Source organism: Podarcis raffonei, chromosome 2, assembly GCF_027172205.1.
Source record: "Podarcis raffonei isolate rPodRaf1 chromosome 2, rPodRaf1.pri, whole genome shotgun sequence".
Classification (NCBI taxonomy): domain Eukaryota; kingdom Metazoa; phylum Chordata; class Lepidosauria; order Squamata; family Lacertidae; genus Podarcis; species Podarcis raffonei.
Genome location: NC_070603.1, coordinates 103,243,275 through 103,269,635, shown reverse-complemented (window position 1 = coordinate 103,269,635; position 26,361 = coordinate 103,243,275). Strand labels below are relative to the sequence as shown.

The following is a 26,361-nucleotide window of genomic DNA, read 5'->3' as shown; positions in this document are numbered from 1 at the left end:
ACCTACCCCCCCCACACATATATTATTCAAGTTGGCACCTCTGCACTGTAGAGGATAAGGTAGGCATCCTCAACCTCAGCCCTCCAGATGTTTTGGGACAATTCCCATCATCCCTGACCACTGGTCCTGTTAGCTAGGGGTGATGGGAGTTGTAGTCCCAAAACATCCGGAGGGACGAGTTTGGGGATGCCTGGAATAAGGTATGCCAACCCATCAGAAATGTGTCTTTTGGCTTCATTCCCCATGCTATTTTTAGTTTATAAGTTACTTTTTCTATCAGCACTAATTGCCAGACTTTTTTATACCATGTGGTCAATCTCACAAGTCTCCAAGAAGTTCCCGTATGTACAGACTGGTCAGCTTGACGTCAGTATCAGGAAAAGTTCTAGAATAGATAATTAAACGGTCATTCTGTGAGCACTTAAGACAGGATGCTGTGATTACTAAGACCCATTATGGGTTTCTCAAAAACAAGGCATGCCAGAAGAATCTCATTCTGTAGAAGTGTATCTCGATTTCAGTAAGGCTTTGGACAAAGTCCCCCATGATATTCTTGCAGGGAAGATGGTAAAATGTAGGCTGGATAAGGTAACTGTTAGGTGGATTTGTAGCTGGTGGACTTACTGAGCCTAAAATGTGCTCACTACTGGTTCCTCATCATCTGAAAAAAAGTGACAAGGTGTGTGCTGCGGGGTTCTGCCTGGGCCTGTTGTTGTTGAATGTATTTATAAACAAATTGGACTAAGGAATTGTGGGGCTGTTCATCAAAGTTGCAGATGACACCAAACTGGGAGAGGTTGCTAATGCTGCTGAAGACAGAATTGGGATTCAAGACGACCTTAACTCACTGAAAAACTCATTGGCAAAACAAACAAAATGAATTTCAATAACGGGAAATGTAAGTTTTCTACACTTAGGCAGGAACAACCAGCTGCACAAGTATAAGATGGGGGACATCTGGTTTGCCAGTAGTACATGTGAAAAGGAGTAAGGGCGTCTTAGTAGACCACAAGCTTAAATGAATCCACAGTGTGATGCAGAAGTAGAAAATAAGCTAATGCTGTTCTAGGCTGCATCAACAGTAGTGTTCAGATCAAGGGAGGTAACAGTCCCACTCTATTCTGCCTTGGTCAGACCCCACCTGGAGTACTGTGTCCAGTTACGGGTGGCACAATTTAAGAAGGATATTGACAAGCTGGAATGTGTGGAGAGGTGGGCAAACAAGATGATCAAGAATCTGGAAAACAACTTTATGAGGAACAGTTGAGGGAACTGGATATGTTTAGCCTGGAAAAGAGAAGAGATATGATAGGAAGAACTTTTTGATGCTAAGAGCTGTTCAACAGTGGAATGGGCTCCATTGGAAGGTGGTGGACTCTCCTTCCTTGGAGGCTTATAAGCAGAGGTTGGATGGCCATCTGCCATGTTTGTTTTAGTTTAGATTTCTGCATAGTTAGGGGTTGGACTAGATGACCCTCATGGTCCTTACCAAGTCTATAATTATATGGCTTTAGGCATGATCCTTTTGAATGTAACCACTACATAAATTGTGGGCTTACTGCATGTCAAAATACAGGAAACAAGAACAAACTTGATCAAACCATAGTTTCCCGTTACAAATAAAGCAAGCCCTCTGTCTTGGGATGTACTCTTAAATTCTCAGCAACTGTCTACCACTAACTGAGTAATATTCTTGCTTTACCAAGTACCTAACTTTAAATTATCAGTGGTTCTAGGGGTGGAGGGGAAGAATGATTTGATTAATAAAAGAAAACAGCCTAAGAATGTTAGTAGCGTTTGTTTAAAGATGTAAAATTATTCATTATTAATTAGCTAGGAATCACTAAAAATATTTTAGAGGTAACGAACAATAAAGAAAGCTGGTTCTTCACTGGCTTACAACTGTTTAGCTAGGCAAGTGACGAAGCTATTGATTTTGATGTGTTAGATAACAAAGCAAAGATAAGAATCAAGTAAGTGAATCCAGGATACTAGGAAGGAATACACACCTTTGGATATTTACCTTAAGATTTTATCTGACCAGATGGAATGATTCCCTCCCAGCATCCTCCTCCCACCATGTGCCGCTCCAGGAGCTCTCCCAATTCCCAAGAGACAACGGGAGGAAAGCCCATTTGTGCAAGCATAAGTCCTTGTGCAGCCTTTCACAGACGGGGCTCATTAGGTGAATCCCACCCAAAAATATTTCCATCCCAAATACAAACAAGTGGTCAGGGGATAACTTTTTGTTTTGCTTTTTATCCACCAGTTGAACACAAAGCCAGATTTCTGTCTCTGATCCGGAAGGCACATACGGTAACCGTTCCGAGCTGTTTCATAAACACAAAGACGACCGTTCTGCTCCTTAGTCCTGCAGTTGTCAAAGCATAAATTGTTCCTGATTAGGCACAGGAAGTTGCTCAGGACCACTTCCTCCAGTGTCCCTCCCATCTGACTTATCCTTGTGTTCTGAAAGGGCCAGAAGATGATGCCCTACTCCTCGTATCAGTTCAACATCTCTCTGCATGTCCTCACCTGCTCCCCCTGGTACTTTGTTTACTGAGGTTGTTGTTTCAAAAGCCTGAAAAAACATCACAGTCCCCAGCCCTCTATAGCCCCCTTTTCCTCTTCTTCAAGCTATAAACAAAACGAAAGCATCGCCAGCGAGGCAGCTTCTTTTTAGATACAGTCGTACCTTGAAAGTTGAATGGAATCTGTTCCAGAAGTCCGTTTGACTTCCAAAACGTTCAAAAACCAAAGCACAGCTTCTGATTGGCCGCAGGAAGCTCCTGCAGCCAATCAGAAGCTGCAGAAGCCCCGTCGGGACATTTGGCTTCCAAAAGAACGTTTGCAAACCAGAACAATCACTTCCGGGTTTGCAGCATTCGGGAGCCAAAATGTACAAGTTCCCGGGCATTCGACAACCAAGGTACAACTGTACTGCTACAAAAGTGGCGTTCCTTTTAAATAAACCCAAACTCAGTGGCCCATGTTTTCATTTGACTTCTTTATCTTGGTCCGATACAAATATATTTCAAAACAGAATGCTTTCCAATGGTACTGGCCATTCGGCCTGTTAATTGGTAATTGCTTTAAAATAGCATAAGCAATGTGCAGCTATTAAAACCTCTTCATAAAATCACCTGACAACCTGCAAACAAGAATCAATACTGACTGTTTGGTCTAGCCATGCATGACAATGCATCATTAATTTTTACAGGGAGGCTGCTAACGGTGCAGCAGTGCCAACATTACTTTGCAAAATATATGTGTGCAGAGCCAGATACGAACATTAAGATGATCATGATCTACTTAGTCACAGCGCTGGGAGCAAAGTTTGCACATAACCCTGATAACAGAGAAACGGCAGAGCACGTTCACCTGGGGAAGGGGTAAAGTTAGGGGGTGGGAGAAGAAAGTCAAGCATTTCAATGAGAAATGTCTTCGGGAGTGTAAGCTAGGTTAGAAGAAAGCCAAAGAAATGTCCTCTAGTCTGTTACTTCTCAAAGCGCTCTGCTCTCTTATGATGCTTGTGACCCACATATCTGCTTTGATGCGGCAGTTTTTTTGCTTTCCAAAAGCGATGCAAATTCTTGAGACCGAGCGAGGAAATGGTGTGGGCATAAGGAAAAGAGCAGCCAGTGCTGTAGGTCTGTATTACCTCCATCACCACATTTTCCAAAGGCATGTAGCTCCATAAACTATGAACCCACAAATCTGGTGCCCCACACACCAACACCTCTGCCAGAGTTTGGTGCTAGTTTGGTGCTGATGTTATGAAACAGGATGGTCAAACAATTATGCCTGGAGTTCCTTTGGAGTCCCTAGTGCAGCCCACTACACCTCTCTACACAAATTTAATAAATATAAATTCAATTTATTTTTATTTATTTTTATTATTATTATTATTATTATTATTATTATTATTATTAATCATCATCATCATCCAAGCCAGAACCTTACTTGGGACAGTGAGGCTGAAGCATCACATGCATTTACGTTTTCCTTGCCCCTCGCTCCCGTCCCATGACATTTAAATTAGCAATGAGAGTGTTCAAGGTGTGTAGAGAGAATGGAATTTGCAACCTGCCAGCATTTGCAGCCAAAGGGGAAGGACGTAGAGTAGGTGGTGGTGGCCTTTGATCAGGCAGAAGGCAATCTTGGATTTCAGGGGTGGTTAGGGTGTCAGCATGGCCTTCTGCTTTCTTTCAAAGCTATCTTGGGAGGGCAAGCGGTGGAATGTGGGGGAAAGGACTAGGTCAGAGCTTTCCAAACTTTTCATGTTGGTGACACACTTTTTAGACATGCATCCTTTCGCAACACAGTAATTCACTTTTACTAGCAAACCAGAGGTTAAACTAACCCCTTTACAGCCCCTGGAAGAGCACCGGGAGCAGTCATCACGACACACAGTTTGGAAAGCTATGGTGGAGAACTGAAAGCTACAGTGGCGCACGAAGAACCAGAGGGAACAGGTGATTGAGGGTCAGAAGTAGTATTGGTGAAGGGAATTGGGGCAAGTAATGCACACTTTGATGATAGTTTACTGCGTATCCCAAGTATAACTCACCCATGAATTTCCTGTACCAACTCAAGAGCCTGATCTTCATGGGCCTGCTTTGAAGGTCTGCTACAAGGTTTTGACCCTGGAACCACTTCTGCTTCAGTCTAACATGGTTTGTAAACAAGCTTTTCTGAGACTAATCCCTAACCATGCAAAAATCAGCTCTTTAACCCAGGAATTGGAGCGTCTCAGTAGCCAAAGATCATTAGCCATATTTCAGGAGCTTGTTGCTTTTGGTACATTTTTTCAACACTTCATGGTCGCAAATGAAGACAGCAGAAATGATTATGGGAAATAAGAGAAGACTCGCATGTCTGCATGATCACTGAAGTCCCATACAACAGAACCACCACTGCACAAACTCAGTTTCACATATACCCCATTGCTCTTCCAAAGAACACAAAGCACTTGTGCAGCACTGAATACAATTCCTAAGGTACAAAGTGTGATTTCATTTTTTATAAACCTGATCTAATTAAAAGAGGCTCCTCCAGATGGCCTGTTTATTGCACATTCAACATTATTTCCATGCACGAAGCTTATGTGAGGTTACACAATGTCTAATCTATACTGAACACTTAGTCCTATTTGCGGGATAGTTATATGACAATGAGCTTTCATTCCGATTTCACCTTGATTTGTTTGCATGGCTATATGTTTTTGTGATAATCAATAGTTTATTCCTCATTTTTGGTGTATTTCCCTGTCACTTCCCTAACTACAAAAAGTTTTGGGTTTGTTTTTTAGGTGGAAGTGTTGTGCCAGAGCAACAGACTACTTTAATCCATTTTAATTGCGCAAACCTAAATTTCTGGTATGCAATTGAATCTTTCCCACAAAATACTGAGTTGACCAAAGGATAACCCACCCATCTCTTGCAGAATTGGCCACTTCCTACATGGTGGCTCTATAGACATACATACATACATACATACATACATAATTTTATATGTACAGTGGTACCTCGGGTTAAGTACTTAATTCGTTCCAGAGGTCCATTCTTAACCTGAAACTGTTCTTAACCTGAAGCACCACTTTAGCTAATGGGGCCTCCCGCTGCGCCGCCGGAGCACAATTTCTGTTCGCATCCTGAAGCAAAGTTATTAACCTGAAGCACTATTTCTGGGTTAACGGAGTCTGTAACCTGAAGCGTATGCAACCTGAGGTACCACTGTATGTCCCTTTTCCACAGTTCAAACCATGCTCAAGGCAGCTTACAACACAAGAAATACATAACTACAACGTAACGAAAGTAGTTATAAACAATAAATAAAACATTAAAAAATACACAATGAAACAATTTCCACATAAATCACAACAAGATCTAAAATAGATACAAATAAACAAGAGCAACAACCCCTGTCCCAACAAAAACCCCTAAACAATGCATCATTCCCAAAGCCTGTTCAGTAGCCTCGGCTTTTGTAGCTGGAGTCAGTCAGGGCCCTGCCCACCCAGGCCAGCTGGAAAAGGCAAGCAAGGCAGGGAGCAAGTCTTCCAGGACTCATAGCCAAGATGGTATTTCAGCTGCGAAAAAGAAATATGAGGCTACCGAGAAGGCTGATTGGGAAATTTAATCTTTCCTTAAAAATGACTAAATACTGGAAGCAACCCATTTTATTTATCTTACTGTACGGTATTATCTACAGTATCTAGAAGAAAAATTCCCAAGTGCCTGGCAGAATACAAAAAAAAAAAAAAAACCAAACAAACCCAGACTATGTAATGAATATGCAGAAGAGGATTTGGAAGACAGCAGATGACAAATGGAACACGAGTTTACAGCAACATAAAACAGCAAATCCTTTCATGTATATACAAGGTTATCACTTGCAAAGCGGCAGGGTAATCCTGCTTGAAGAGAAAGGTTCCAATAGATGACCCAGGTCATCCCCTACCCCGCCAACGCCCCAATCCTATCTGCTGCGGACCTTCTAGCAAGATATGTCAATAATTCCAGGTAAAAGCTTTCTTAGTGAACTCTGAAAGCTAAACAGCACCTGAAGCAATTAACAGCACAATCCTATCCATTCAGAAGCTTGTGTTCAGTAGCGCTTACAACCAGGTAACTGTATATCGGATTTTAGCCAGCATTAACAAAAGCTGCAGTCCTCGGCTCTATTCACACTTCTGTTTACCATGCACTCAATCAGTTTCCAGGGCTGGGTTCTTAATCTGTGCTTAAACAACATTATCTAAAATGTATATGCATCCCGTATTTTGTTGTAATGTATTGTTTCTCAATGGACGCGGGTGGCGCTGTGGGTAAAACCTCAGCGCCTAGGACTTGCCGATCGCATGGTCGGCGGTTCGAATCCCCGCGGCGGGGTGAGCTCCCGTCGTTCGGTCCCAGCTCCTGCCCACCTAGCAGTTCGAAAGCACCCTTAAGTGCAGGTAGATAAATAGGTACCGCTTTATAGCGGGAAGGTAAACGGCGTTTCCGTGTGCTGCTCTGGTGCCGGTTCGCCAGAGCAGCTTCGTCACGCTGACCACGTGACCCAGAAGTGTCTGCGGACAGCGCTGGCTCCCGGCCTCTAGAGTGAGATGAGGGCACAACCCTAGAGTCTGTCAAGACTGGCCCGTACAGGCAGGGGTACCTTTACCTTTACCTTTTATTGTTTCTCAAACCAGCTTCACATCGATCGGGAGTCCTTAAGCCATTCCCAGTTTGTCTCCGGCCGAGGCCTGAACCCCTTTACAGAAGGTGAAGACATCCCTGCCCCGTGAACACCCACTGGTGTGTACACAAACAGAAACGAACCCGGCACTAATGAAGTTGTGTTGATGTGAACAGCTAGAGGGGAAGGAGCTGTGAAATGCACCAAAAACCAACAACCCTTCACTGTGCTCTAAGGCGGTAACGTGAACACATTCCGACACACACTTTTATTCTTAAGGCCCACTGAACTTTTAGTTCAAACTTCAGCGTTTGAAGTGAACGTGCCTAGGTTCAGGCTGACCAAGAAGTTTGATTTCGCACTACAGCAAAGCAGGTTCCATTTGCAGAGGTATATAGTTCCTCGGATTTGCCTGCAGCTCTTTGGAATGGAAATCATTCTAGAACTAATGTGAAGCTCTGCTGTAAGTGGAAGCTGACACACTTTAAACAATGGAACAGTTCACAAAGGACGCCTGGATGTACGTTCTATAATAGTACGTAACAGCCTCATGCGACTGTCTGGTACCTCATCCCACATTGCAGCTGATGTTACTAAGCACAGACTCCAGGGCTTCAACATCCAACTTTTCTTCCCATCTCCACCCCCTTGCTGTTTACAATCTTCCTGACAAAAAGTTACAGAGAATACCAAACACTGCATACTACTTTGTAACATTTGGGTTGGCCTAATAAAGGTACAGTGGTATCTCGGGTTACATACGCTTCAGGTTACATACACTTCAGGTAACCCAGAAATAGTGCTTCAGGTTAAGAACTTTGCTTCAGGATGAGAACTGAAATCGTGCTCCGGGGGCGCGGCAGCAGCAGGAGGCCCCATTAGCTAAAGTGGTGCTTCAGGTTAAGAACAGTTTCAGGTTAAGTACGGACCTCTGGAACAAATTAAGTACTTAACCCGAGGTACCACTGTACTGCCCTAGTATGTGTTGTGGACTTTTTTTCTCATGGGCCAACGTACCTACCTCTTTGTGTTTTTAAACACATAGCAGCGGAGGAAGCCGCTCAGGCGCCTGGGAAGCACGCCCTGGGGCGAGGGCAGGGTGAGCCACCCATAGGGGTGGGGCAAGGGCAGGGCGCACCATGGAGCCTCCGGAGTCTGCCTGCCTCCTCCCACTCAGCTGCCCTACAGCTGGGGGAGAGGCAGCGGGTGGACCGTTTGGGCAGCATGGAGCCTGTGCGTGCCCAAGCCACCATGTCTCCTCCAGGAGAGACATGTGGCTTGGGTGCGCTGCAGGCCCTGCGGTGAGTGCCACCCGGCATTTTGTCACCCCCCCTCAGTGGTGACACCCGGGGCATACCACCCCCACCGCATCCCCTTCCTCCACACACACACACACAACTTCTTACTTCCCACAGGCAACCAGACAAGTGGATATCCACAAGCCTCTTCTACAACACAGAGAATATTTGTATTTAAAGCAGACATATTAAACCACATTCACTGAAACTAAGCTGGTTCTGCAAATGCTGTAATCCGTTTTCAGGGCTTTGTAGCTTGCATAGCGTATTTATGATTTCCAGAAGGTGAATGGAGGTTGCTCAGGTTTGCAAGGTATGGCAGATTTCCTCAGCGTTTCCCAAGATAAATATTGCGAGAAGTGATCATTGCATCTCATCACCACTTCTTAATTTGCCTAGGGCTGCAACCATGCATACATACACTTACTAGGGAGTAAGTCTCAGTGAACTCTGTGGGTCTTACTTCCGAGTAAATATCCTCCAGATATCGTCATGCATATTTTACAACAGTAAAAACAAGGTAATGAATGATACAAAGTGCAGATCAACTTTCGCTGAGAGAACAAGATATTTGTATCCTTTTGTGATGACACACCAGAATCAGCACCACTTTTATATAAATTGATACAAATGGGCGACTAAAAAAAAGTGATGCCTTTGTATGAAAAGTGCCTCATAATGTGCTTTAAAGGAAACTGTGAAAATATTTATCCAGATTTATTACTGACAGTCTCTGTAGCTTTTTCTATAATATACTGCACTTATAGGGGATATTTGTAGAATGATAGCAGAAAGTGGCAATAGATTGACAACTTCTCCCCCTATGTTAAGCCTAAGATTGCATATGAGAAGAAATGCAGATCACAACTAATTCAAGCAAGTTGCAAACTCATAACTGGCTCATTCTTAAAGCAGAAACAACCCAGATTCAACAAGCCATTTTCCAGCTGTTTCCCCCATTTTTCATGCTTCATCCACCTTAGGTCCTTCATAAACCACAAGGGGATGTGCAGAAGGAAGAGGAAGGAGAACAGACCTGGAGGCATCTATATCGATTCCCTTACCAACTTGCTGTTCCATGGGTTAACAGAGCAGTCAAAGTCAGTGTGAACAACCTCCAGAGAATACTCCACCTAGCTTCAGTAATCTCCAAAACCACATGTGAGTGTGTGTGTATACTCAGTGCAAATAGCTCCTGCCTTTGAAGATTGCTCTCCGGAGGCTACAGTGGAATACCTGAGTGAAACAGAAAAGTCTGCAGTTGAGAGTCAACTGCTAACAGATTATTATTATCTCATGAAGTTTTGTAAGGCAGAGATATCCAGGAAAGATGTCCCAGTGTTTCTAATTCTGTATAATGAAATGTTAGCAGCATTGATTCACAATGAAGCTAGAAATATAAAGTACAAGAGCAGGGTAAAAAATGGTAAAAATAGCATCGTATGCAAATGACACATCGCTGCCAGACATATGCAATACTATAAATAAACTGGACCTCTGAATGATAAAAGCATAGCCAGGATTTCAGATAACACAATAAATAGATCTAGAAGAGAACTTAATACAGATTAGTGTAGTGAGAATTCAACAAGCATAAGAAAGAGTTCTTGCTTTCATTAACAAGTTATCTGTAAGACATTTGGAATTATACTTGAGGCTTCCTTCTGGTATATCCTGTTCCACTTTCTCAACATTATACATTATAATCATTCAGTTCTTCTTGCACACAGCAAGGGACACAATCCTTCAATTCCTTACATTGCCTTTGTCCCAGTCTTTCCCAATCAAGCACCAGCTTGTCCTATCCTTTCTTTGCCCTTTCCCCAAGGCCTTCCCTCCTCCATGGTAAATTGACGCCTCCATCTTCACCACCTTCAGCCACCAAAATGTCTCCTGTTCCCGTTAAAGGCTCCCCCCATATATTCTGTTACAAATTCCAAACTCCTTCTTAGAGCATCTGTGGGACAGTATTGCCCCTCTCCTACTGCAAAGCACCCCCCAAACAATTTTTCCACAAAGCAGTTGGCTCAATCCCATTAATCCTCATTTGTAAGGAAGATGAAGTTTGTCTTACTGCATTCATAGTACTTGCATTTGTGCCTCGCCTTTTCTATTCCACTCCTTGCCGCTTTTGGCGTTTGTTCCTGGTGTCCATCTTTTTGAGCAACTTAAGAAAGCTCTTGAACTTCAGATATGACATGTCACTTTCTTCAATATCAAAAACAATATTGTAGTAAAAAACAACAACCCAAAAGCCTCATTTATCATTACTGAAAGAATAATTCAGAGTAGACGTACTGACGTTACTAGGCATGCCTAACTTAAGATTCACCAATTTCAATGCATCTACTCTAAGTAGAACTTAGTTGGATACATGGTATGAACAAGGCCGGCCCAGGACATTTTGCCACATGAAGTGAAACAGAAAATGCTGGGGGGGGGGGGTCCTCTGCTCCCACCGTCACTGCCTGAGGTGACTAGAGGTGGCCTAGGGAAGCCCCAGAGCACTGAACGTGGTAGGGGAGGGGAGAAAGAGGCAGGAGAACAGGGGGCAGCAGCATGGTTGAGGCGGCAGCAGGCGACAAACACAGGAGGCGAGGAGTGGTGTACTCCTGGGCCCCCCATATCTACAGTCCTTTACTGAGCCACATGGGTGGGACAGCCCTGGGCATGAGGTGTGAACTACATCACAGAAAAGACCTAAAGGACCCCCATTTGTTATTAAATTTACATGTTTTTAGATACCTTTAAATGTTTTGAATTATGGCAGGTTATAAACTTAATAAATACGTATCAATAACTGATCAGTTGTGTATACCATATAGGAAAAAATGTGGGGAAAGAAAACAGTAGACCAGTAGTAGATTGGATGCACTGAGGAATTATGTAACAACTGAATGGTAAATCATTATCTCCAGATATACATTTCTTCGACAATCATTATAAACTAATAATGCCCTGGTATCTAACTCCCTGGGAGTTAAAAAATAATAAAATGATGTATGGATCCAGGGGAAGTGTTGAAGATATAATGGAATACAAAGGGGTTTTCATCCATATCTGACGAACTTGTCTTGCAGTAAAATATATTTTGTTTGGAAGAACGAAGTAAAACTATAGAAGTGATGCTGTACAAATGTCATATGAGAATAAACCCCCCCAGCCCATCAAGCACTGGTGGCCCACTGGAGAAAGTCTTCAGGAGTGATTGCTCTAACTGCCACAGCAGTTCAAAAATTCAAAATTCACTTCCTAGATAGATCCTCAGGAGCTGCACCTATAAATTTCAACTTAAGGTGTAAATTTCCCCTTAGTCCAAACATCTGTTTCCTCAAGTTATTTTCCTAATGGCGACCCCCAATTTTAAGTGTTCAGTTTCACAGCATTGTCATGAACATACTTGCCTGAAGTGTGCTGTGGCAGTGAAAGGGGATAATAGTAATTATTAAGCAACAGAAGGTTGCTTGATCAGTCTCTGAGGCATCCACAGTTCAGATCACTTCACCTCCAGAAAAATGTGGCGGACAAAAGATCAATGAAAATGGTGAGGTAGATACATTATCTTCCTTATAAAGAAAAGATGAACCAGCTTAAATAAAAACCAGCTTTCTTGGGAGATAGGGAAGAAGTGTCAGGATAGCAAAAAATAATAATACCAGCCCCCCCCAAAAAAAGTGTAATTGGGGTGGGAAGAGACAATTTAAGAAAGAATTTTTTCATTTCCTTTCAAAATATAAAAACCCTGTTGGCTGATTGACTGATTGACTGTGCTTCACCCTAAGGTCCCAAGATGGGTGACAAAATTAAAAACAATTTAGAACAACTTGTCATCCCTTGACAATTGTGCGTAAATGGATTTGAGACCAAGGAATTTCTCAGAACACACAATTAACCTATGGAACGAATAGCCGCAGGAACTTTGTGGTGGGTACTAGTTTAAAATGCTTGTTTAAAATAATCAGATGAAACACGGAGAACACATCTGTTAGGGGCTGCTAGCTGGGGCAGCCAGAGTCACATTAACTATATTCTAGAGACAGCAAGCCTCTGATTACCAGATGTTAAGTACTAACAACAGGGATGGCCATCAATATCAAGCCCAGCTTGTGACTCTCCTTGTGACATCTGGCAGCCCACTCTTAGGAAACGGGAATGCTCAGCTAGATAAACTCTTGGGCAATCCCTGTGCCCTTAAACTGCAGCTCCACACAGAAACGTGAAATCAAGAGAGGCAGGGTTGAAAGCTATCATAAACGTGCAAATACATATAATCAGTAACTATCTAAAATGCTTTCAAAGCATACTTTTCATTTCCACAGTAATATAAATGAAACACTAGCTATGTGACAACATAATTAGCTGTGTCAATAAAGTCAGTGAAACTGGCAAGATTACTTTCCAAATTCTGGAAAATAAGAGCTCTTGAGATTTATGCATGTTAATTCTTACACACTGCCACAAGAATACAACCCATTTGTCTCTGAATGTCTACATTCAATTAGATGCACTTGACAGATGTTTGCTCCTTAACCAGTGATTCATTTAGAAATTTGTAACCATTTCTAGGGTCTACAGTTCTCCAGAACTGCTGTCTATTCATTTAGGGCTTGCATAAGATTTAAACAAATTAAAATTACCATTCCCATTTTTTAAGAGAGTTGATTAAGTAATTTAATTAAATCTAATTACTTTTGAATCTCCATTCAACACAATATCAAAGTTTAATGTGGAGTAAAAATCATAATATTCCACAGGTTATTCCCCTGGCCAATTGTCATTTCTTATCTGCTGGGGAAAAAATATACTGGTCAAACTGGGCCAAGTCAAACCAACTGCAACTCAGTACTTCATATTGAAGGGCCACTTAAAACTTATGTACAGTATTTCCCGTACAGAAGGGTTTTTTTGTATAGGAAAAACATCAAAACCTTGAACAAATTTTGATGTGCAGTGATCACTCTTATGTCTATTTTGCTGCATGTACATGCATTGAAGGGGCGAACTGACAAGTTAATTACATTTAGCTTTCATGAGCACTCCGTATCTCCCATTCAGTGTTTTTTTTTTAAGGAAAAAAGGCAATTTAGATGTTCTGTCTCTTTACAGTGCACAGAATGTAACTTTAAAATTAGGAGTACCATTCAGCTGTCATTCAAAGAAGATTTAAAGGTGCTCTGAATATCTTAAAATGCATTGGAGAGGAATATGAAAAGCAGGTTATGCAATCAAGGAAACTAGTATCTGTTGGACATTGCAGACATCTTGCCCTGGGGGAGGAAAAAGGTGAAATGCGTAATGCAATTTTTCCATTAAACATTTCAGTGATTCAATTGAAACTTAAGTGACCAACATCCTACCACATATTTCAGAATGTCTTATTTAAATCACCAACATCAAATATTTGAAAATGACTTACTAGGAGATCTGCCTGGAGGTAGGACATATTGTTAGCAATTACTCTTCCACCTGAACTTTATAAATGCGTGCTTCGGAATGTTATGTTTCAAATTAATTGTACTGCTCTCTTTGTAACTAATTGCAATACATCCTAACTGTATCCCCAGAATGAGTGTTGCATACATCTAGTAATTTAATGTGTTATTTAAAACAAGTCACACCAAGGTCAGAATCATATATATATATATATATATAAAAAACATTTGCCTAATGATACTGTTAATTTACCGAGGAAGGAGAATCGACACTGTACACAGAACAAGGGAAAACTATTGCAAAATATGACCTAGCACTGCCAAAATGTGTCAGCATTGTCATTCAGTTTTTGGCACTTATTCCCTCCAGATTTCTGGCTATTTGTCCCTGTGCAATTCTCATTTAAGAAGTGTATGTAAACAAATAAAACAGTAGGTAGCAAAGATACTCTATACATTTTTTAATGTTATAATCTGAACATCTTATTCTAGAATATACATCTGGGCCACTTTTGCACATTACACTACAATAAACCATAGCTTAGAACAAACACAGTGGCTCTGGAGTATGTTCTCGGCTACAGATCTTGGTTAAGAAGGACAGATCTTAAACATGATCCAAGCTTCAGACAACACACTAAGCCAAACCTTGGCTTAGCTACCATCCCACACTGAGCTGAAAAGCCCAGCAGGCACGTGCTCTTCTCTGGGAGCCAGCACACTTTTGCAGTTGCAAAATTTTGGTTTACCATGATGTGTGAACCAGGCCATGTCAGTGAATCTGAGTGGAAGGTTTAAAATGATCTAACACAGTGATTCTTAACTAAGGCCATAAGCTCCCCCAGGTAGTGACCTATAAATTTGAGGGGAGCATTCAAGGGAGAACAAATGGAAGACATCAAGAATTTGAGGCAGTCCCTTGAAATGGCTTCTGGCAGCTAGCAGAAGAGAATTAAACCTCCTTTAGGATGAAATCTCATATCCTAGTTCCGCATGGTGAAGAGGAATTAAACAAGATTGCTCCCTTCCTGCTAGGGGCTAAAGACCAAAACAAACAAAAATAATCCATCAATTTACAATGATACTAAGTATGGAAAAAGGAGAAACAAGTTATCAGAAAAATGCCAATCAAGCTCAAATAAAGACTGGCTCTTTTTTAAGTATGGAAGAGCCTACTGGATCAGACCAAAAGCTCATCGAGACCAGCATCCTGTTCTCACAGTGGACAACTAAATGCCTGTGGAAAACCCATAAGCAGGACCTGACACTCTCCCATCCTGCGGTTTTCAGCAACTGGTTTTTCCCTTCTCTGTGTACAGGGTGCAAGAAAATACCACCTCATTATTTCCTTTTTCCTTACCTCTGCCATCTCTGCATTCCATTGGCCAAGATGAATTACAGGACCATCTATTTAGGCTTATTTGGGGCAGCAGGGGCAGAGAGGGGATTCAGTGATGATGTCATGTATTTGATGGGTGGCAGTAGATTAAAGGCTAAGAACCACTGCTCCAACTTAACCCCTTATGTTGTCACCAATTACAAATTAACCCTATCAAGAAGACCATACAGTTCCACAACCGTTGCACAACAACAAAGTGAGTCAACTTTGGAGGTGTACACACAGTCCAAAGCATATACAGTGGTACCTCGGATTAAGAACTTTATTCGTTCTGGAGGTCTGTTCTTAACCTGAAACTGTTCTTAACCTGAAGCACCACTTTAGCTAATGGGGCCTCCCACTGCCGCTGTGCCACTGCTGCATGATTTCTGTTCTCATCCTGAAGCAAAGTTCTTAACTCAAGGTACTATTTCTGAGTTAGCAGAGTCTGTAATCTGAAGCGTATGTAACCCGAGGTACCACTGTAATAGTGGTTTGACTGCTTAAGACAGAGATGGGGAACTTGATAAAAATCAGTATAGAACCACTTTGCGTACACACACACACAAATATGCACGCACACACAATTGGCTACTACGTTATATGATTCCATTTATATTATTTCTATACTGTATCCCATTATACATTTATAATGTATAATGGGATACAGTATAGAAATAATATAACACACCTGCTAACAGAGGCATAGGCAAACTCCGGCCCTCCAGGTGTTTGGGACTACAATTCCCATCATCCCTGACCACTGGTCCTGTTAGCTAGGGATGATGGGAATTGTAGTCCCAAACATCTGGAGGGCCGGAGTTTGCCTATGCCTGTGCTAACTCAAGGCAATGGCTTGGATCCTAATTTCTAACGAGCAGAAGTCAGCTCATGGAATATATCTGCAAGCGGCAATGGGGATGGCAATTTTTGCCACTTCCTTATTTCCCATACAGTCCTTGTGCCCTCTGGAAATCTGCTCCAGAGGATTGGGGGACCCTCACCAGCAACATGGCAGCTAGAAGCTGCTGGAGCAGGGGACAGGAATATGTGGAAACTGTCTCCTTTTAAGCATGCAAGGAAAGAATGACCCACAGTCTTGAGTATTTCTCAAAAAAACGGTATCTGCACTGTGTGGATCAATACATATCTACAAAAGCTGCCTCTGCCCCCTCCATGAAAATTACCTCCTCCTCCCATTCTAAGCCAATTTTGGTTTGGAGAAGCCAACGCATCTTTTATGCACCGTCTTCCCTCCTTGCTGAAGCCCACTCCTGGGCATCTGTCTCTTTGTCTAATTTGCAGCATGACAGCTAAGAAAGTGACAAAGATAGAACAATCAGATCTGAGCACAACAGCGCAGGATGTGACAAATAAGAAAAATAGGAAGGTAGAAAATGCAACTGTCTCTATACTAATAATGTGAGGCCCAGATGGAAGGAGAGGATGGGGAAGAAAATATCTTCCGAGCAATGGGTCACAATGAACCTCCACCTCCCCTTCTCATGTCAAACACTGGAGGGGACAAACACACCCTCATGCCAATATAAGGAATATTCCTTGCAACTGAGAACAGCACGCAGGCACTGGCCCTCAGCCAGTCACAGCAGGGACCTTATAGCTGAAGGGAGGCAGAAAAACCGCTGTGAAAGCTGAGGAACATGTGCTCTGAACTCAATTGCAACCCCCCCCCACAAAAAAAGAATAATTTTGAAGGCAAGGGAGTAATAGTTGGGACCAGAGGAGCAGAGAGAGGCAAGTGCCCTCCGAGACAAGTAGCTCACTCTGCCCCATCCCCCATTGTTGGACCCTACTCATTACTTAGAAGGAAAGGCACATTTCATATACAAAGTATAAGCATTATCATACACTAGAAATTCAAAATATCTGAAGCATGATTACTTGAAAGTCAATAGGGATTACTGACAAGAAAATATATCCAGGATGGGAGAGTTAATGTATGCCATTATTTCTGTTTCAGAAATCCACCATGTGGGACACAACTCACCTCACTCCCTGAAATGCATTTTTGTCCGTTCTATGCACACCTCAAAAAAAAATAATTAGGTGTGGATCACAGTTGCCCTTCATCACCAAAAGGTGGGAAGCAAATTAATTTATCTAAGAGGCTGGTTTCCTTTTGGTAGCAAGTACTAAATTTAGGGACTTAGTTTTTCTATATATTTTACGTTCAGTATTGTTGCATCAAAATCCATTTCCAAAGCAAGTGCAATCTAAAGACGTGAGGATTCGGAATCAAATCATGTTTTTATGAGCAGCTGAGTGCACCTGCAGTCATCTGATTAGAGACCTAGCAGCTACCAGCAAGCAGGTGAGGCATGGACTTCCTTCATATAGATTACCGGTAACTATACTTAACATATACATATAGATTAACTATATACTGTACTGTATTTGCAAATCACACTACTGTACTAAACACCCACATGACCAGAACCTGGTGATCTCTAATTAAGCAAAAACCCGGAAGGTGCAACCATGTGTGTTTTATACCAGGAAACTAAAAAACAGGAGGTGCTGTTGTTGTTTCAGGGAAGAATTGGGGCAGTCTGTAAAATAAGTAAAATGAGCAGGCTTTTGAAGAGCCACACTCCCAAGGGAAGGGGAGGCAGCCCAAAACTTTAAAAGTGGCAGGTGTCATTTACCATGTCGGGAAGAGGGGGGCAAGTATAGCCATGAGATCACATTCATAATTTTTATTACTATTATTGTTTTAGACAACCATTCTTTAGACACAGAATGATCAAACCGCGGTAGGCAACCTTTGCAAAGGAAAAAGGGAGAGCTTCAGTACTGGAGGGGGGCATTATTTATTGCTGGTCAGTTCATCCAGAGTGGAAAAATATAAAGCTATTTGTGCAGATTTTCACAGATCCCAGTTCAGGATCATTATGCACCACTCCCCTCCCAGGGAATAACGAATTGCTAAACTAAGGCTGCCATCGCACTTGGGGGGCAAGTGCCGCCGAACCCAGTAAGGCTTACTTCCGAGTAACCCTGCAAGGGCGGTGAGGAAAGCATCCGTTCTGTTAACCCTGCTGGTGCATATACTGTACTATATTGGAAGCGAGCTGGCTGCCTGGCTCCTCGCTCGCTTGCAATGGCCGGCTGTCCCTGCACCAGCCCTCCCATCTCTCCCGAATATCCCCGCCGACCCAGAGGGCGAGCTCCTGCGGCGCGACATAGGGCCCACCCCCTTCTCTCTCCGCCCCGGTTCTCCACAAGGCGCGAGGGATGGGAGGGGGCGGCTAGAGAGTAGAGAGAGAGGACGGCAAACAAAATGGAGACTTACGCTCACTCTCTGGCAGCTTATTGCGCGTGCGCCATGGAAACGTCAGGCGAGGGCTGGCAAAAAGACAGCAGAGGCTCGCGTTTTGGGCAGCGCAGGCGCACTCACGCTAGAAGAGGACCAGGAAAAAAACCAAAAAACGACCGTCGACCCTTTCTTGCTGCTCCGGCAATGCGCGTGCGCAAAAGCTTGCGCGCCTTTTTGCCTGCTGCCTCCTTGGTCCGTCCCCAAGTTAGAACCGTGATTGATTGATTGATTGATTGATTGTATCTGAAGAAGTGTGCATGCACACGAAAGCTTATACCAAGAACAAACTTAGTTGGTCTCTAAGGTGCTACTGGACTATATATATACAGATAATAATAATAATTAATAATATATTATTTGTACCCTGCCCATCTGGCTGGGTTTCCTCAGCCACTCTGGGCAGCTTCCACAGAGACCAAAAATACACTAAAATGTATTGAAGAGTGATTTCCCCTCCTTTCTGTTGGTGGTGAACACGATTTCATTATAAATAATATTTATTATTATTATTATTACATTTATTTCCCGCCTTTCCCCAAGGAGCTCAAGGTGGTTTACATAGTTCTCCTTCCTCCGTTTTATTCTCACAACAACCCTGTGAGGTTGGTTAGGCGGAGAGACTGACTAGCCCAAGATCAGCCAGGGAGCTTCATGGTCAAGTTAGGTAAAGGAGCCCGATTCCCCAGGTCTTAGTATAGCACTTGATAACTGCTATACAACACTGCCTCTCCAGTGGACATATTACAAATGGAGATTGATGACTCCATTGTTTGCGGAAGATACTTCCTGGTTATTGTTCACATGCACACACAGAGAGACACACACATATCACACACATATAAATGCATGAACAATACACACACACACTTTTCATGGGGTGGAAGTGACAGCAGCCTATGGAGATAATACAACTGAAATGTCCATCACTGGAGCTGTGATTGGACAGCAGCCTGCACCTTACCCTTACCTAGAAAATGCAGATCCAAAGACGAGTTCGTATAAATGATACATTATAAATGTTATTACATAGTACATTTTTAAACATTGTTCTGTCATTCAAAGGCACATACAGTCCCTTGGCATTATCCCCAAGGGAGGGCATGGTTGGGAGACTTTTACAATGGTCCCTGCAATGTAGTCCAGTGCTATTTTCCATGGGGAAGAAGGGGGTGTGGAGAAGCCAATGGAGAGCAAAGCTGTTAGAAAGCAGTGTTAACAACACTAGTGTATTCCAACAGGGAAGGTAGGATAGGAGTGATTATTTGTGTGTGTGAGAGGCCTGTGAGGTCTCTTCACTTATGGTACTCAAAAAAACAAAAACAAAACATTGGCTCAGAATTCTTTAATTCTAAGCATTTATTTTTATTTTTGCACCTTGCTTCTGTTGGTAAATCTCAGGCTTCGGGTAAAAACAAGCCTGAAGCCTTTCTTCCCTGGTCTGTAGCTTACTTCTGAGTAGACCTGTTAGTCTTTCAACATGGCATGCACACACAAGAGAACAAGAATTAAAATCATTCAGACTAACCAGGATCCACACAGTTCTCTCATTTTTCTTAATCGTTTAGCCACCCTGCTTATAAAGCAATCATAATCCTATTTAGCTAGATGTAGGTAGATGTGTATTTAGGATTCTAACCAGTCCTTTTTTTCTTTAAAAAAAATGTTTAGGGGTACTCTCGTTTTGACTCAAGAAAATCACCATTTTATAGTTCAAATCAGGAAAAATAAATACAGTAAATGGACAAAAGTACAAAGATTCACAAAATGTTTAGGGGTATGTGTACCCCTGCACCCCCCCAAAAAAGCACTGATTCTAACCTTAGAGGCCAGGTGGAACCACTGCAGGGGTGCAGATCCATACAGGTCCCTGCTCACTGCAATTTGCTGGATGGAACAATAACGTCTCTGTTCCTCTGCTTAACCTGCCAAGCAACACTGGGTTTTATTTTTGTTATCATATTATATTTTTGCAATAATGTTTTTCAGAATGTTCACTTTGTAAAACTTTTTTTTCCATCCCACTCCCCAGAGGTTACATATTGCATAATTTATAACTACTAGATTTGCAGGAAAGGCAGATTAAGGGATGGGATGCTGCTAGAATGGAAGAGTGTGTTTACCGGAGACAAATTTAGTACTCCGCTGTTAAGCAAGGAAAACAAATGCAAACACACGTACCAAAATATGATGCATATTTACAGAGAATCTGTTCCCAACATTCAACAGACCACGACAGGATTCTCTGGAACAGAAGCAGAGCTGGGATTTTGGAAGGAACATACTGTTGCACACCACTGCAATCTCTGAATGGTGTGAGATTCCAGGGGTTCCAGGCTGCTTGCCCACGGTCCGGGCTTCCTTTTGGAAATGAGGCATAGTGGAGACTGTGGCGTCTTTAGGATATATGGTTTATTTACACAAATATACAACCTGAGCCTATGGGTGGAGGGGTCTCCAGCATTAACACCCCAAGAGGGTCTTGCTTCTCCCATAGGCAGAGCTCTGGATTCAATGAGATGTCAGCGAATTCAACTCTTGACTACTTTAAACTCTCCCTTTATCTAACTCATTCTGAGTTAAGGGAGGGGCCCCTCCCATTTGCCGTCTGGCACTGAGCCCTCCTCTCTTCGACTTTCCTCATGGCTCATTACCTTCCCTTTGTTCTCTAAATGGCTCATCTCCCAGGCCATTACGCCATCGGGAAACTGACCAGGCTTATATTTCAACATTTGCCTCGATTAAATTCTGATCCCCCTGCTGGACCCAGAAATGTAGAGGAGTCTGGTACCCACAAACTCATAACAACACTTTCTTAGCCATTAACTGCTGCCATTTTCAGTGGAGTCTATACACTCCCTCCCCTTCACAAATATAAAGGCTTACAGTGTAATCCTAGGGGTGCCTACTCTGAAATAAGTCCCACTGTGCTTGGAGGGGATGGCAGCCTGGGCTTCCCTTGCTTCTGCCTTCCCTCAAGTCACACAGATCTTTCTTAAACAGGGAAGGTGGGAAAGAGGCCTGTCCCCAACAGTTCCCTCAGACAGTTGGTGGTTCTTGTAAGGGAGTCGATGGTTTGGCTTTCTCCTTGTCTGGGCATCCTGGCTTCTACCGTCCCTTAGGTCACACAGATATTTTTTATGTAGTCCCAGGGAAGGTGGGGAAGGAGCTCCCACAGGCTGTGTGGTTCTTTCAGGTGCCACCGATGACCTGCTGTTATTTCATTATTGTTACTGTTCACTCATATGTACCCTTTTGACCAACGAAAGGAAAAGTGGCTCAGAAAGGAATAACAAACACATTCAAGTACAAAAAAGGCAACTTAAGAAACATTTAAAGACAAGGTTGGCGGTTTGAATCCGCACGACAGAGTGAGCTCCCGTTGCTCTGCCCCAACTCCTGCCAACCTAGCAGTTCAAAAGCACACCAGCGCAAGTAGATAAATAGGTACCGCTGTGGCAGGAAGGTAAACGGTGTTTCCGTGTGCTCTGTCTTCAGTCACGGGGTTTTGTTCCACCAGAAGCGGTTTAGTCATGCTGGCCACATGACCTGGAAAGCTGGCTCTCTCGACCTGAAAAGCGAGATAAGCGCCGCACCCCATGGTCATCTTTGACTGGACTTAACCGTCCAGGGGTCCTTAACCTTTACCAATATTTCAATAAATATATGCCCAATGCATTCATGTTCCTGAAAAAAGGCAAAGGGCCAGTCCCCACAAAGACGTTAGAGAGAACAAAACGTAAATCTTTAGGCAGCAGCTCCCAGGTACAGTGAAGGGTGGGGCAAGGCAGGTAGAAAACTTTACCCCTTGATTGTTGTTGTTTAGTCGTTTAGTCGTGTCCGACTCTTCGTGACCCCATGGACCAGAGCACGCCAGGCAACCCTGTCTTCCACTGCCTCCCGCAGCTTGGTCAGACTCATGTTTGTCGCTTCAAGAACATTGTCCAACCATCTCGTTGTCCTCTGTCATCCCCTTCTCCTTGTGCCCTCCATCTTTCCCAACATCAGGGTCTTTTCCAGGGAGTCTTCTCTTCTCATGAGGTGGCCAAAGTATTGGAGCCTCAGCTTCACGATCTGTCCTTCCAGTGAGCACCCAGGGCTAATTTCCTTCAGAATGGATGCGTTTGATCTTCTTGCAGTCCATGGGACTCTCAAGAGTCTCCTCCAGCACCATAATTCAAAAGCATCAATTCTTCGGCGATCAGCCTGCTTTATGGTCCAGCTCTCACTTCCATACATCACTACTGGGAAAACCCTGGCTTTAACTATATGGACCTTTGTTGGCAAGGTGACGTCTCTGCTTTTTAATATGCTGTCTAGGTTTGCCATCGCCTTTCTCCTAAGGAGCAGGCGTCTTTTAATTTCGTGGCTGCTGTCACCATCTGCAGTGATCATGGAGCCCAAGAAAGTAAAATCTCTCACTGCCTCCAATTCTTCCCCTTCTATTTGCCAGGAGGTGATGGGACCAGTGGCCATGATCTTCGTTTTTTTGATGTTGAGCTTCAGACCATATTTTGCGCTCTCCTCTTTCACCCTCATTAAAAGGTTCTTTAATTCCTCCTCACTTTCCGCCATCAAGGTTGTGTCATCTGCATATCTGAGGTTGTTGATATTTCTTCCGGCGATCTTAATTCCAGCTTGGGATTCATCCAGCCCAGCCTTTCGCATGATGAATTCTGCATATAAGTTAAATAAGCCGGGAGACAATATACAGCCTTGCCGTACTCCTTTCCCAATTTTGAACCAATCAGTTGTTCCATATCCAGTTCTAACTGTAGCTTCTTGTCCCACATAGAGATTTCTCAGGAGACAGATAAGGTGATCAGGCACTCCCATTTCTTTAAGAACTTGCCATAGTTTGCTGTGGTCGACACAGTCAAAGGCTTTTGCATAGTCAATGAAGCAGAAGTAGATGTCTTTCTGGAACTCGCTAGCTTTCTCCATAATCCAGCGCATGTTTGCAATTTGGTCTCTGGTTCCTCTGCCCCTTCAAAATCCAGCTTGCACTTCTGGGAGTTCTTGGTCCACATACTGCTTAAGCCTGCCTTGTAGAATTTTAAGCATAACCTTGCTAGCGTGTGAAATGAGTGCAATTGTGCGGTAGTTGGAGCATTCTTTGGCACTGCCCTTCTTTGGGGTTGGGATGTAGACTGATCTTCTCCAATCCTCTGGCCACTGCTGAGTTTTCCAAACTTGCTGGCATATTGAGTGTAGCACCTTAACAGCATCATCGTTTAAAATTTTAAATAGCTCAGCTGGAATATCATCACTTCCACTGGCCTTGTTATTAGTAGTGCTTTCTAAGGCCCATTTGACTTCACTCTCCAGGATGTCTGGCTCAAGGTCAGCAACCATACTATCTGGGGTGTACGAGACATCCATATCTTTCTGGTATAATTCCTCTGTGTATTCTTGCCACCTCTTCTTGATGTCTTCTGCTTCTGTTAGGTCCTTACCACGTTTGTCCTTTATTATGGTAATCTTTGTACGAAATGTTCCTTTCATATCTCCAATTTTCTTGAACAGATCTCTGGTTTTTCCCATTCTATTGTTTTCCTCTATTTCTTTGCATTGCTCGTTTAAGAAGGCCTTCTTGTCTCTCCTTGCTATTTTTTGGAAAACTGCATTCAATTTCCTGTATCTTTCACTATCTCCCTCGCATTTTGCTTGCCTTCTCTCCCCCGCTATTTGTAAGGCCTCGTTAGACAGCCACTTTGCTTTCTTGCATTTCCTTTTCATTGGGATGGTTTTATTTGCTGCCTCCTGTATAATGTTATGAGCCTCCATCCATAGTTCTTCAGGCACTCTGTCCACCAAATCTAAATCCTTAAACCTGTTCCTCACTTCCACTGTGTATTCATAAGGGATTTGACTTAGATTGTATCTTACCGGCCCAGTAGTTTTTCCTACTTTCTTCAGTTTAAGCTTGAATTTTGCTATAAGAAGCTGATGATCTGAGCCACAGTCAGCTCCAGGTCTTGTTTTTGCTGACTGTATAGAGCTTCTCCATCTTTGGCTGCAGAGAATATAATCAATCTGATTTCGATGCTGCCCATCTGGTGATGTCCATGTGTAGAGTCGTCTCTTGTGCTGTTGGAAAAGCGTGTTTGTGATGACCAGCTTGTTCTCTTGGCATAACTCTATTAGCCTTTGCCCTGCTTCATTTTGAACTCCAAGGCCAAACTTGCCAGTTGTTCCTTTTATCTCTTGACTCCCTACTTTAGCATTCCAATCCCCTATAATGAGAAGAACATCCTTCTTTGGTGTCATTTCTAGAAGGTGTTGTAAGTCTTCATAGAATTGGTCAATTTCAGTTTCTTCAGCACCAGTGGTTGGTGCATAAACTTGGATAACTGTGATGTTAAAAGGTCTGCCTTGGATTCGTATCGAGATCATTCTATCATTTTTGAGATTGCATCCCAGTACAGCTTTCGCCACTCTTTTGTTGACTATGAAGGCCACGCCATTTCTTTTACGGGATTCTTGCCCACAGTAGTAGATGTGATGGTCATCCGAACTGAATTCGCCCATTCCCGTCCATTTTAGTTCACTGATGCCCAGGATGTCAATATTTATTCTTGCCATCTCATTTTTGACCACATCCAACTTACCCAAGGTTCATAGTTCTTACATTCCAGGTTCCTATGCAATATTTTTCTTTACAGCATTGGACTTTCCTTTCGCTTCCAGGCATATCCGCAACTGAGCGTCCTTTCGGCTTTGGCTCAGTCGCTTCATCAGCTCTGAATCTACTTGTACTTGTCCTCTGCTCTTCCTCAGTAGCATGTTGGACGCCTTCCGACCTGAGGGGCTCATCTTCCAGTGTCATAACTTTTATATGCCTGTTGCCTTTGTCCATGGAGTTTTCTTGGCAGGGATACTGGAGTGGCTTGCCGGTTCCTGCTCCAGGTGGATCACGTTTGGTCAGAACTCTCCACTATGACCTGTCCATCTTGGGTGGCCCTGCACGGCATAGCTCATAGCTTCTCTGAGTTCTTCAAGCCCCTTCACCACAGCAAGGCAGTGATCCATGAAGGGGAAGACCCCTTGATAGTTGCAGCAATATGTGTGCTCTCTGGTCCCATCTTTTAATACATTGCCATTCCCCCCTGTCTTTGACCTTTCCTTTCCACTGCTATCTGGAAGTGGGTGGTTTGGGCCCCTTGCCCAGTCCAAACCACTTCATTAGTAGCACCAGTTCCCCATCACCGCTCCTTTATGCAGTCATCATTACCAGAGATGCTACACCCCACTCATTTCCCACGAATGCACCCTGAGCGCATCCACAAATGGCTCTGTGTGTTTTCATTAAGAGCACCACTTCCTTTCCCCTCCCCACAAGCTTTCCTCTTCATTTTGTTCTGCTGACCACAAAACTGTGGTCTCTCGCAGTAGTCACTCTTCTGTACGCATGGAAATGAATGGTCTCTAAACAACATAGAAAGCAAAAGCAGCAATGTTGGTCTAAAAGAAGAAGAATAATTCCACAATCCACAGTTCTGCAATATCTTTATAAGATAAAGATTGAATCTTAATTGAATGTTCGTGCTAGAAGGTACAGTATTTTTTTATTAGAACCAACGAAAAGATCACAAAATTGGAAGTGAGTCGACAAGCCGACTTCATGGCTACAATATCCAATGGTGGGTTTTTTTAGGGTGGGTTTTCTTCTGTCTGTCTGTCTGTCTGTCTGTCTATATCTCCCAATCCCTCCCCTGTATTGAGTAACATCTTGCC

General features: G+C 43.0%; 1 protein-coding gene across 1 annotated transcript in view; it reads right to left on the bottom strand.

Annotated features, from left to right (window-relative positions):
* The window catches only part of FHIT (fragile histidine triad diadenosine triphosphatase), a 1,046,044-nt gene extending 1,027,325 nt beyond the window's left edge, over positions 1-18,719 (bottom strand). Inside the window, exon 1 of the mRNA XM_053378360.1 lies at positions 18,604-18,719. The gene's annotated coding sequence lies outside the window, so the exon portion shown is untranslated. The remainder of the gene's footprint in view (positions 1-18,603) is intronic.
* Between the last annotated feature and the right edge of the window lie 7,642 nt (positions 18,720-26,361).